This window comes from Myotis brandtii, unplaced genomic scaffold, assembly GCF_000412655.1.
Source record: "Myotis brandtii unplaced genomic scaffold, ASM41265v1 scaffold99, whole genome shotgun sequence".
NCBI classification, from domain to species: Eukaryota; Metazoa; Chordata; class Mammalia; order Chiroptera; family Vespertilionidae; genus Myotis; species Myotis brandtii.
In genome coordinates, this window is record NW_005372121.1 from 1,231,497 (window position 1) to 1,244,012 (window position 12,516).

A 12,516-nucleotide genomic window follows, 5' to 3' on the forward strand; every position below is an offset into this window, starting at 1 on the left:
CAGAGAGGAAGGGAGAGAGATAGAGAGTTAGAAACATCAATGAGAGAGAAACATTGATCAGCTGCCTCCTGCACACCTCCCACTGGGGATGTGCCTGCAACCAAGGTACATGCACTTGATCGGAATAGAACCTGGGACCTTTCAGTCCACAGGCTGACGCTCTATCCACTGAGCCAAACCGGTTTTGGCCAGAAAGAGGTTTTTAAAAAGATGAAAAACAAGAAAGAAAGAGGTAAAGAGATAAAATAGTGCTTAGGAATGTGAGTAATGCAAAAAGATAAAACATATTTGGTTTTGCCACCAATTTGGCTCTAAGGTTTTTGCTGAAGTCTTCCAGGTTCTCCTGGTATGAAAAAGCTCCCTAGGATGGTCAGTGCCCTGGTACATAACTATCTTCCCTGTGAGACTGCTTCACAACTGCAAGTGCTTTACTATTCTGCAGGAATATCTATCTAATCGTGGACACCACATGCAGAAGCCACAGCGTAAGAGCCCACCTAAGCCACACCCATTTCCTGGGCTTAGCTCCCCATTCATAAATTGGTTTATTTTAACTCTATAGCTTGTGTCTCTTCACTACTGTGGTATTATATGTGTTCTAATATAGGAATACAGTAATAGATGGAGGTGAAATGTGATCATGATTTTAATCTGAGCGATGAAAATGACACTTCGGATAAGCTCCTGTGCATGTAGAAAATTCATATTTATTCCTTCACTTGTCCTTCATTGTACCCAAGTTCCAGTATTTCAGCTCCTTAAGATTGTAACTGGTCTTTAAGACATCTATCGTATATTAAACTATTGCAATAAGGGTTGCCCAGCATGTTGCTTGTTAATAAAGGACATCTGCATTTGTTTTAATGCTTATTTAAAAAGAAATTGGGATTTAGTGCTTGTCGGCACTAATGGAATCAATGGTACTTTAATATGTGTTAATGGCACTTCAGTTCCCTTAACAGAAGAAAACAGTGAGGTTATTAACAAACACATTGCAGCTCCAAGTACATGAGAGAGTGTATGGAATGTAGAAAAGGCAGGGATGGCACAGGATTTTGCTAGTGTGAGGTCATTTAAACCTAAATGGAATGTATATGTTGTTCTCCTTTTCTAGCTTTTAATTCCAAGGGCAAACAATATTGCAGCAGCAGGTGTTGGTAAAGGTATCCTGCGTCTTATCAAAACCAAAAGAAAAGAACACGCTCAATGCTCCTTCTTGTGAAATTTCAATGGGATGCTGACTGTCAGCTGTTACCTTTAGAAAAGGATTTTTCCTCTCCATTGATATAAATATATTCAAAATATCTAGTGATTAAGAGGGAGATAAGGGATGATGTGTTTTAAAAAGAACAAGGAGCCCTATTTGGTTTGGCTCAGTGGATAGAGCGTCAGCCTGAGGACTGAAGGGTTCCTCCCAGGTTGGATTCTGGTCAAGGGCACATGCCAAGGTTACGGGCTTGATCCCCAGTAGGGGACGTGCAGGAGGCAGCCAGTCAATGATTCTCTCTCATCATTGATGTTTCTATCTTTCCCTCTTCCCTCCTGTTTGAAATCAATAAAGATATATTTAAAAAAGAAGAACAGAGAGCCCTGGCCAGTATGCTCAATGGTTAGGGTGTCAGACTGCACACTGAAGGGTGGTGGGTTTGATTCCCAGTCAAGGGCATGTACCTGGGTTGCAGGTTTGATCCCTGTGTACGGGAAACAACCAATCGATGTGAGAGACACATCGATGTTTCTCTCTCTCTCCTTCTCCCCCTCCTTTCTACTCTCCCTAAAAAAAAAAAAAAATCGATGGAAAAAAAATATCCTTTAGTGAGGATTAACAAATAAAATAAAATAAAATAAACATAGAAGGGGAATATATTAGGTTAGGGCATAGCTCATCATATTAAACTCAACAACCTATGGAGCAGGTTAGTGGTTGAGGCCTTAACTTGCATACTTTGATTTTGGACCACCAAGACTCCCTTTGCCTTGCACCTGAATAAAGTCTGATCTTTCAGTTCACTTCTAGACACATTCATTATATCTGGTGGATTTTTAAAAATATATTTTTTTATTGATTTCAGAGAGGGAGGGAGAGGGAGAGAGAGAGAGAGACATCTATGATGAAAGAGAATCATTGATTGGCTGCTTCCTGCATGCCCCCCCACTGGGGATCGAGCCCATAACCTGGACATGTGCATCAAACCGTGACTTCCTGGTTCATAGGTTGACACTCAACCACTGAGCCCATGCCAGTTGGTTGGGTGGCAGACTTTTTAAATTTAGGCATGCATGTTGTTAAGTCAGACACTAGAAGTAATATTATAAGAAAGAAAGGCGTAATTGCCTTTCAAAAGAAATAACTTTTCTTCCATTTGATATCTGTATCAAAATAATCCTAAATATTTCCTAGTGTGACTAATCCTTAGCTATTTAAATATCTGGTAAAATTTTTTCTGTAATTAAAAGATTAGTCAAGCATTTTGAATTAGTAAAGAGTGTGCTTAATTTTTGGAATTCTGTGTAATTACTGGAAAACATCTATTTTGTTGATCTTTTCTTAACTTCATGTTATTCTTCTTTGGGATGGAATAATAGACTGACAAATCATTAGCTGAAAAAAAAGTCACTTGAGTTCTCATACAGTTGATTTTTCAATTTTTATTTAATGGTTTACACTCTAAAAGAATCTTCTCTGAAATATAACCCTTTTCAAGTCTTGTATTGAGTGGATAATTTGGGGCATTTTTGAAAACTGGAAGGATAGCTAACGATGAAATGTTTGAAATACTAGATTAGAAATCAGGAAACCTAAGGTATTATCTCAGCTCAACATGAAGGTCTCAGGTACATTCTGTTGCTAAGCTGTTATAAAACCCAATAAAATAATTTTAAGGTGGTGCTTTGTACTTTTTGGAAGAAATGTTTTATAGCAATAAAAAGCATTAATACAAGTTGCTTGGAGTGCCATTGCCTGAAATCTGGGAAGTCAATACAGTATACTCTGTTTCTAATGTCTCGTTACATAAAATGCTCTGGGATTATACTGTCAATTTACTATCCAGACAGGGCTTTTGTGAATGCAGACTCTCACAGGCGACAGTAGACAATGAGATCAATGAACTATTAGAAATCACTCTGTATGTGGGCAGCATTTCTCTCTGTATTATCCTTCTTCGTTTCCTAAAGGAACATTTTCCTACCTTGAATTTCAACAGGTTATATTTACTTTCGCATCTCAAAGACAAACATATTGCCTAAACTCTCTCTCTTTTTAGAAAAGGGAAATAAAAATCAGTGGTCTTGAATGTTTCACAAAGGGGGGCAATGATTTCATTGTGAGTGAGTCAAACAGCAATGAATTAAATAAATAATGCTGCAGCTTCAATCCAGAAAGAATGGACTGCCTAGAAGGCAAGTTTATATATAACCGGAATTCTGGCACAAGACTCGCTATTTTCAAATCTTTTCAAATGTATTTCAAGTGGCATTCTTAGCACTTTAATGTGGGGCCATTTTCTTCAGTGTTCTCTTCGGGGCGAATAGCTAACATCCTACAAAATAAGAATTCATGCCACATGTCAAACTTTCAGGGAGGTACACTGGAAGGTGATAATGCCCAAAAGATAAATTAGAAAGATACCGTAGGTATTAGCTTGTGTAAATGCTGCTTTCAATTTGTGTAGCCGCCACTGTAGTGCTTTCAGAACAAGATAATGAATTAGATGTAATTCTTGGCTGTCCCCTGAAGTCCTAATAAGGAACAAATGGCTGGATTCAAACTGATTTGAAACCTATTTTGGAACCTCTCCATAGATGCCTCACTTTCATTCTATAATTGGGCCAAGGCAGGCTTTAATGTAGCTTAATTTCTACCCTCTTTAATGCAGTGACAAGAATGGCTCTTGAATTATAGCAAAACCTCCTGTGTTTCCTTGCTTATGAAGGACTCACCAAATGCCAACACTGTTGTCCTTGGTTCTCATTTCTTAAGTGGGGGGTGGTGTTTGTGTTTTAGCCAAAAGAGGCATTGCTATTATTTGTGTTCCCTTTTTTTCCCCTCTTAACCAAGGTAATGATGACAGTACAAGTCAGCTCTTTTGTTACATAGTTTTCTAGGTTGGCCTTAAGAAAACTTGAGTTTTAATTAAAACAATTTTATCATTCAACATGACCTTACCCAAGACAGTCTGCTACTTTGAATGGTATAAATAAGTATAAGACATGTTTCCCATCTTAAAGAGCTCAAAATAAAATTGGATGGAGGAAGTGGACAATAAAATTAAAACACTTGGATGTGAATTTGAAACAATCGACTCAGATTTTATCATTTGAATTATTTTTAGGTGGACAGAAAATGGGGCAGATTTTTTGTTTTTTTTTGTTTGGCTTTCCAATATTAGTTATTGCTAGGAGTATATCAGGAAGAGGTCTGCCATGAGAAAAATTGTGAGGGCAAGTTAAGAAGAGCTTATCTTCCTTTGGACTATGCAAGCTGACATTTTTAAAAAATTCAATTTGTATTTTAATTCATGTTTTGCAGGGCTTTCCCAAAATTGGTTCAACTGACCAGTAAATCAAAAAGGTTTCATTAAAACATTTCCCTGCAAGGCACTGTGTATAAAAAATTAAGCAGATAGCATCACTTAGGTCTGGATGTTGCACAGGGCAAGCGAGTCCATGGAGTCAAGCTAAAGGAAGAGGCAGGCTACCTCAGAGCTCCCTTGTCTATATCCAAATGGTCAGAGCAACTTCTCTCTCAGGAGGGCAACCAGGTTATTGCTCTACCTTTGCTTGAAGCTTTTGCTGACCCTGAGGACCACAGTCTTTCACTTACAGGCCTGATTTCTCAACTTATAACCGCATTGAAACTTGCTCTCCTAAAGGTATCTACACCAGATTCTAAGTCCTACCTGAGTCTGTCTTGTCAACCTGTATCCATGGGTGTTCCAGCTAACAGCCCAGGCTCTCATTGGGATTTCCAGTAGAAATATTTCTGTGTGGAAAGTTTCCTTCCTATTATACCACAACATCATTTGCTTTCAAAACCTGATACATATCACTCTCTAAAGTATGAGGTGAAACTTTGAGACTTGCAAAATTTAGACGCAGGAGTGTGGTCTTGAATGGGTGAAGCCTCCAAGCTAGTGACCCCGAAGAGTCATGCATAGAGGGTCAGGATCCTGCGTCTTTTCAGAGGGAAAGGAAAACTGGGGCCTAACCATTCACCAGAGGCTTAGTATGCTCTTATCTGTGTGGCTTCTTTGGAATTAGTGTAAATTAGACATCATTCATTCTATTGAGGCTCCTATAAGCAACACCTCCAGACAGTATAAACCCAGAGCTTTTCTGGATTTAAAGAAAAAGGAGTAATCTGAAGAAGAAAGAAAATTCATGCCTCTGGAAAAATAGGGTAAAAAAAAGCAATGGGATCTGAACAGTATTGAATTTATTATTTTTATGCAGCCAGAGGGAAGATAAAGAATTCTTATGTACCTAAAAGTTTAGTTTTATTTTTTATTTATTTTTATTTTTTTAGTCTCTACTTTGGTTTGAGACATCTCATTTAAAAATATGTTAAATGATGCCCAGCCAGCATGGCTCAGTAGCTGGAACACCCATGGACCTATGAACTAGGAAGTCACAGTTTGATTCTGGTCAGGGCACATGCTCTAGTTGAGGGTTCAATCCCCAGTAGGAGCCATGCAGGAGGCAGCCAATCAAAGATTCTCTCTCATTATTGATGTTTCTATCTCTCTCTTCCTCTCCCTTCCTCTCTAAAATCAATATAAATATATTTAAAAAATATATGTTAAATGAAACATTCCCTGTTGAAAACAAAAACATGCTGTAGAATAGAACTTGACCGAGATGGATACCAGGCAACAGCAGACTTGGTCGGGAGAACCTGGGTCAAACATTGGATTTTGCATATAGTCTTGAGATTAGGACCACATCAGACAGTAGGTAGGAGTTCACACCAAGAAGCCTCAAGAGTCCCAGAGGGAGATCTGGGAGACAAAATCAAGGGGTAGAGCTGAGTTAGTAATCAAATGGGAATTCATGCATCATGAAAAATTATAGGGCTCTGTGGCAAGATGGCCCCTAAAGCTTTACTGAACAGGTTTCTTTGGTATGAGCCGGCTCTTACTGGTCCAATCTAATATGTAAACAGATAAACCAGTGGTGTCTTCAGGGTAGCTCAGGCTTCTGACACAATCACTGTGACAAAATTTCATTCTGTGAGGATACTAAGGAAAATATGAACATAAATACAAGCCAAATAAGTCCATATATCTAAAAGACATTCTGTGTTTCTCATAATCTATTCATCATGTGTTTAAGAAAGAATCCTTTCAACAGGAAGAAAAAATCGTTGTAAATTGGATATTCGCTCCAAAGTGTGAACATCCTATATCTTTTATGCTTCTCTCTTACATTTCCCATCAACTAGAAAATAAAGCCATGTGCAAAGGTTTTGGGAGAGCCCCCAGTGAGGGCTACTGTGAAGACAAATGGTTAATGTCAGCTCTCCCAGCTGCTCAGTTAATTACTATAATAGAAAACATCTTTAGGGAAAACACTGCATACAGTTATTAGCAATTAACCTACAACTCTAAAAATCACAATTTTTACTAATAATAGAACATTGCCCAGCCAGCCTCATTATAATTTCTATACAAAGAGTCTTGCATTTTCAGAAAATGTGAAATCTTATAGGTTACTACTATTTCAAATGTGACTAGGACACTGGGATAATAAATATTACATTGAAAAATGAAAATGGAGTGGAGTAGATAGAAATGGAGGGGAATGATTTATGTGGTAATAGACTAATTCCAAGACATGAAAAAGATGCAGATATATTAGCCAAAAAAGCTTTCTTCTGTGTGTTTACTACAATACAGGGCTGTGTTAATGATTGATGGTAGAGAAGTGGTGGAGAAGATAGGACAGAATAGTGCAAGACAGAAGAAATCCATGAAATAAAATAAACACATATGGTATTGCTTTGTATCATGGTTTGTTTTTCTTTGTATCATGGTCTATCTTAGACATAGCACAGTCCTGACCCTCAATTGCTTTTCCTCCTATTTGGTTAGGTTTCTTCTCTTTGTGACTTTCTAGAACACACTAAGTTTATTCTTGGCTAGAAGATGACCCCAAAAGCACAGGCAACGACAACAAAAAAGACAAATGGTACTACATCAAACTTAAGAAGTTTTGTGTGTCAAAGAAAACAATCAACAGAGTGAAAGTGAATCTATGGAATGGGAGAAAATATTTGCAAATCATATATCTGATAAGGGGTTAATGCCTAGAATATATAAGAAACATCAACAATAAAAAACAAATTATGATAAAAAACATAGGCATAGGATTCAATAGACAATTATTTAAAGAAGATATACAAATAGACAATAAATATATAGGAAAATATGTTCAACATCACTAATCATAGGAGAAATATAATTAAAATCACAATGAGATATCATCACACACCCATTAAGATGGCCACCTAAAAAAAGATCATGCCAAATTTGGGGAACAAATATTTAAGCAAAAGTAATAGCAAGTGTTTATTTATTGATTTCAGAGAGAGAGAGAGAGAGAGAGAGAGAGAGAGAAACATCAATTTATTGTTCCACTTATTTATGCACTCATTGGTTGATTTTTTTTAAAAATTTTTTTATTGTTTATAGTACTACAGATGTCTCACATCCCCCCTTTACCTACCTATTCCCAGCCTCTACCCACCCTCTATTGCCCATGTCCATGGGCTATGATATAATTTTATGTGCCCTGACCAGGGATTGAACTTGCGACCTTGACTTATCGGATTGACTCTCTAACCAACTGAGCTACCTGGCCAGGGCACTATTTCTGAGTATATATATATATATACACAAAAGAATTCAAAGCAGAATCTTGAAGAAATATTTGCACACTCATGTTAATTGCAGCAATATACACAATAACCAAGAGATGGCAGCAACCCAAATGTCTATTGACAGATGAATGGATAAACAAAATGTGGTGCATACATGCAATGGCATATAATGCAGCCTTAAAAAAAGAAGGAAATCTTGTCACATGCTACAACATGAATGAACTCTTAGGACATTATCATAAGTGAAATAAGTCAGTCACAAAAGAACAAATACTGTATTATTCTACTCACAAAACATCTAAACTAGTCAAAATAATAGAATCAGAAATTAGAAAGGTATTTGCCAAGGCTAGTGTTTCCTGGGAACAAAGCTTCAGTTTTGCAAGATGAGAAAGTTCTAAAGATTTATTGCACAGCATCATGAATATACTCAACACTACTGAACTGTATGCTTAAAAATTACTTAAGATAGTAAATTTAGGGTTATGTTTTGTTTTTTAACACACACACACACACACACACACACACACACAAATTAGCTGTGCAAAGTATAGTTTCAAAAAAAGAACATGCACCTGGGCTAGTCTTCTAATTATTCTCTAATAAATGTATGTAATTCTGGAATTGTAGTTCTGTTGTAACTCACATTTGATTGATCAAGTCTTTATGGCTAATGAGTAGTGTAGTACTGAGCAATTATACAGATAAAAGTACATGAGACATATCTTAGGAGTTTTATACTGGATTTATTATTTTCCTTAACACAGAGAGAGCTATTGGATTGTAGGGGCAAAACTTAACGGCAGATGAAACCAAAGTGAGAATGATTATTCACATCTTGGTGTGACAATTCCAGTTGGGGTCTGGGCGAATTTCATTCTGTTTTGCCTGACATCAAGATTTCAATGTACATGGCTCATTAGTGCTTGTAGACATTTCTATAATGGCAATTTATTACACGTTCAGGTGACAGAAGCTGTCCTTTGAAGAATTGCTTTCTGACCTCCTCCTCTTTCAACCCACAACACCTGCCGAATGAAGTGGCCTGTTCCCACACAGATACTGGAAGTTTTTGTGTACAGAAGGCGAGCAGGGCTGAAAAGCTCTGGCAGGAAGGTTTCTGCAGACTGCCTGTCGAACTGCATGGATCAACAAATTCTCAATTAGAGGAAGATAGACACGAAGATAAAGTATGTGGGGACTGCAAAGCTTCAAGCCGAAGCTGAGGAAGATTTTCAGAACATCTGTTTGATCTATTTCTTTGTAGGTAAGTATTCCTTTCTATAGCCTGCATACAGAAAGCATGAAATTGGCTTACCCAGCCTCCTCCTAACAAGGGGGAAGCTGGTTAGATTTATGGCTCCTTTGATGCAGGTCTGGAGAGAGCGGGGTGGCATGTGGCATTCCCACCGGAGGCCCCACCAAATCCTTTGGACTCCTCTCAGTGGGAACATTTGTCTGCCATATCAAATCCATTTTTAAGAGCCTGTCCAGGTTGGCAGTGTGAAAGATCATTCAAAAGAAAAAAATAAAACTCAATTCACGATGTTTAATCCCCCCCCCATGAAATTTATGTTTGAGCAAGAGATGCCATCAACACAGAACTTCCCTCTCTCTTAATTTTTAAAATTGGTTCTTTGTGTATGAGGCTCATTCTCTTGAACTGTTCATTTTAAAATGTTGTTCACTTTAGGCAATACATGCTGAATGAATTGTCTTGTCTGTATCTAGCTTCATTTTGTGTGTTCATAGCATCCCCAAATGACCAAACTGCATTGCTCTTTTAATATGTAAGACTGTAACTAACAGGCTTCAGAATGCTCCCCTGTTTTAGAGATATAACATAACCAACCAATCAAAGCAAAGCTCCAATTATTTTAAAATTATATGAATAGACAGCAAAAGGAGAACTGAATTCAAATTAAGGTCTCCCAGTACATGGCAAAATTTTAAATCCTTACACTAGAAAAGTATGCTTCATTTAATGATAATTGCTTACATGGCATTGTGTTCATATTATTATCCATGCTAGAATAATTTGAAATCAGCCTCAGTTTATGAAGTTCACACTTATCACATTTACCCTGTCACATCCAAAATGCTTTAAATGTTCATCTAGAATGAATATCGCTTTAAAATCAATGTACATACATAAAAGGAAATGTTTCTAATTTGTGCTTTTAATTTACTGGTTCACTTCCCATGTACCTAAACTGTCCTTTACTCAACAATCATGCAGTCGGATAATTTGCATACATTCCTGCATATTCTCATTATTCTTTAGCTCTTAAGATAGTTCTGAGTTTCAGCTATAGCTTACACAAAATTTAGCCTTGTAATGAAGGAGGTCTATAATTTATGCAAGGCTTTCTGTACTATAAAGAAAGGAAATGATTAGGAACTTTTTACACTCCAGGAGGGAGTGAGATTAGGTGAAGATAGAGCCCTGCAGAGTTAAAACTAGTCCAGAAGCAAAGAAAGGCTTAGCGAATCACAGTGAATTTCAGGGTACAGTTAATCTATACTGTCATCTTTGGGTCTGTTATAAATTTTCATTAAACAATTAAGATTCAACTGTAGTGAAATAACCTGGAGTCTTTAGGTTTCATCCAAGAGATAAACTAGAAATTGAATCAATACAGAGGATTAATCTTTTCACCTGCATTTGCTTATACCCAGAAGAGGAAAACAACAGCCCTGCCTCAGTTCAGGAGCCACCATTATTGTGAATTATCCAGTTCCCCTTTCTTTCTTTCCTTCCCCGCAGTGCCCTGCCTGCCTTGTTGGTCATTAGCATCTTAGCAGAAGAGAAAGAGGAGGAGAATAGGATACTTGATAACAAAAGTGGCAAAGAGGTTTAGTAGAAGTTAAAAATAAAAGTTAAAAATAAATTTTAAAACAATCAATGCATTTGACCCATGCTGGACCCGTCATCATCAGAAGTAATTAAGAGTTAGCCAAGTGACTGCATCTCTGACCAGTGTCAGCACTGCCCCTAGGTCCATTCTCTCTGAAATTGGAGGTCTGGTTCATCAGTAACTGGGGCTTAGGAAAATAAGGGACAATGAATTCCTCTTTTATGAAATAAGGAGGTTCAAATGATAATTACTATTGTGCAACCTGCTCTAAAATTCTTTCCTAAAGACATTTCTCAAAAGATACAGATATCATCTAGTGGTATATTTATGATTTTCACCTTAAAGTTACACTTCAATAAAAAGGTAAAAGACATAGGTATGCCTAAGAAAAGAGAAGACGCTGCAGTGTGGCGTGAATTCCAAATCCACAAATCAAGGAGGGAAAAGTCAAAGATGTTTAAGAATTCTGGAGAGTTCTATCTCACCCCCATCTTTTTCTTTGCTCCTCATTCTCTCCTGTAAGTGCCCGATTGCTTCTTTAGTTGCAGGGGAAGCAGACAGAAAATAAGGGAGAACAAAAGCTCAGAAGAATGAAACTAAGAGCCAGATGGTTAATTCAACTGTGAAGGGCAAAAGGGAGCCCAGAAGACCATGTGGGGAAGATTATTTCAGGGCTCCCAGGACTGAGCAAGTCAGGTGGTATCCCTTTAAGTACTATCTGACTGTGAACGAGTCATTGGAGAGCCACTTTTGGTAAGTTTAGGAATCAAAGCAAAAAAGTTGTCCCACCGCAGATCTATCCATTTTCTGCAGGGCTAAACTGAAGATTATGGCTTCAGAGCCTGGGCTGTCCTTGTTGGAAGGCACGATGCACCATAGATTTTTATTTCCACGGACAGACTCCAGAGGTTTGTCGCCTTCCAGACAGCAGCTGGCTCTGGGTAGAGGCATGGCCTTGGGCCGGAGCTGCTGGCCACGAGGCTAGTGTTGGCCATGCGTCCCAGGCAGCTGGGCCAGCACCGCAGCCAGAGCTTCCCATCCAGAGCAGACGCTGCTCCCTTCTGGAAAGGCCATGGGGGCTCCCAACTGGCTGTTCCCGGGCGCATGGGGAGAAGAGAAGCTGGTGTGAAGGAAAGGAGGGAGTGGGTTTGTGAAAGGTTGGATCTTCCTGAAATCTCTGATGCCTGAAGGGGATGAGGTGGTGGCCAAATAAAATGAAGGGAGATTAGCCCATTTTGAGGAAGGAGGATTTTTGAATGAGCCCGGGATGTGTCCTGCCACTGTGGATTTTTTATTTTTATTTTTTGGCAGGAGACTTGACTCAATCAACTGCCTTTTGGTTCCCACTTCAAACACCCCGCCTCTCCACCCCCCCATCCTGTGTTCTGATGGACTCTCGGGACTGGGGGCGCACAGAACCAGACAGAATGAAAAGTCAGCCTCCTTTTGGTCTCTGAGGTGGCTGCTGCACAGCTGATTTGGTTGTGAGCAGGTTGGTGTAGGAGGGGAAAAGCCATTGCTCCAGCGCCTCTTTGGCGGGTTTGGGTGAGTGTGCTGGGTGGGTAGGAAGAGGGGGAGCAGAGTTAGGCGGGACTATTGAGCTAAGCTCCTCATTTTGCGTCTCAGCGGCATCTCCAGCTCCCAGCATCCCCCTCCCGCTCCCGGGAGGCGCTGGTGGAGAGGAGCGGGTGGGGGACGCCCAGCCGCGCGTGCAGCCCAGCCCTGGTGGCAGCGGGGCTGTCTCTTTAAACGCTCAGAGGAGCCGGGGCCAGAGGGAGG

General features: G+C 39.1%; 1 protein-coding gene across 1 annotated transcript in view; it reads left to right on the forward strand.

The window, feature by feature from the left end:
* Positions 1 to 9,106: 9,106 nt before the first annotated feature.
* The window catches only part of MEGF6 (multiple EGF-like-domains 6), a 611,514-nt gene continuing 608,104 nt past the window's right edge, over positions 9,107 to 12,516 (forward strand). Inside the window, exon 1 of the mRNA XM_014533611.1 lies at positions 9,107 to 9,146. The gene's annotated coding sequence lies outside the window, so the exon portion shown is untranslated. The remainder of the gene's footprint in view (positions 9,147 to 12,516) is intronic.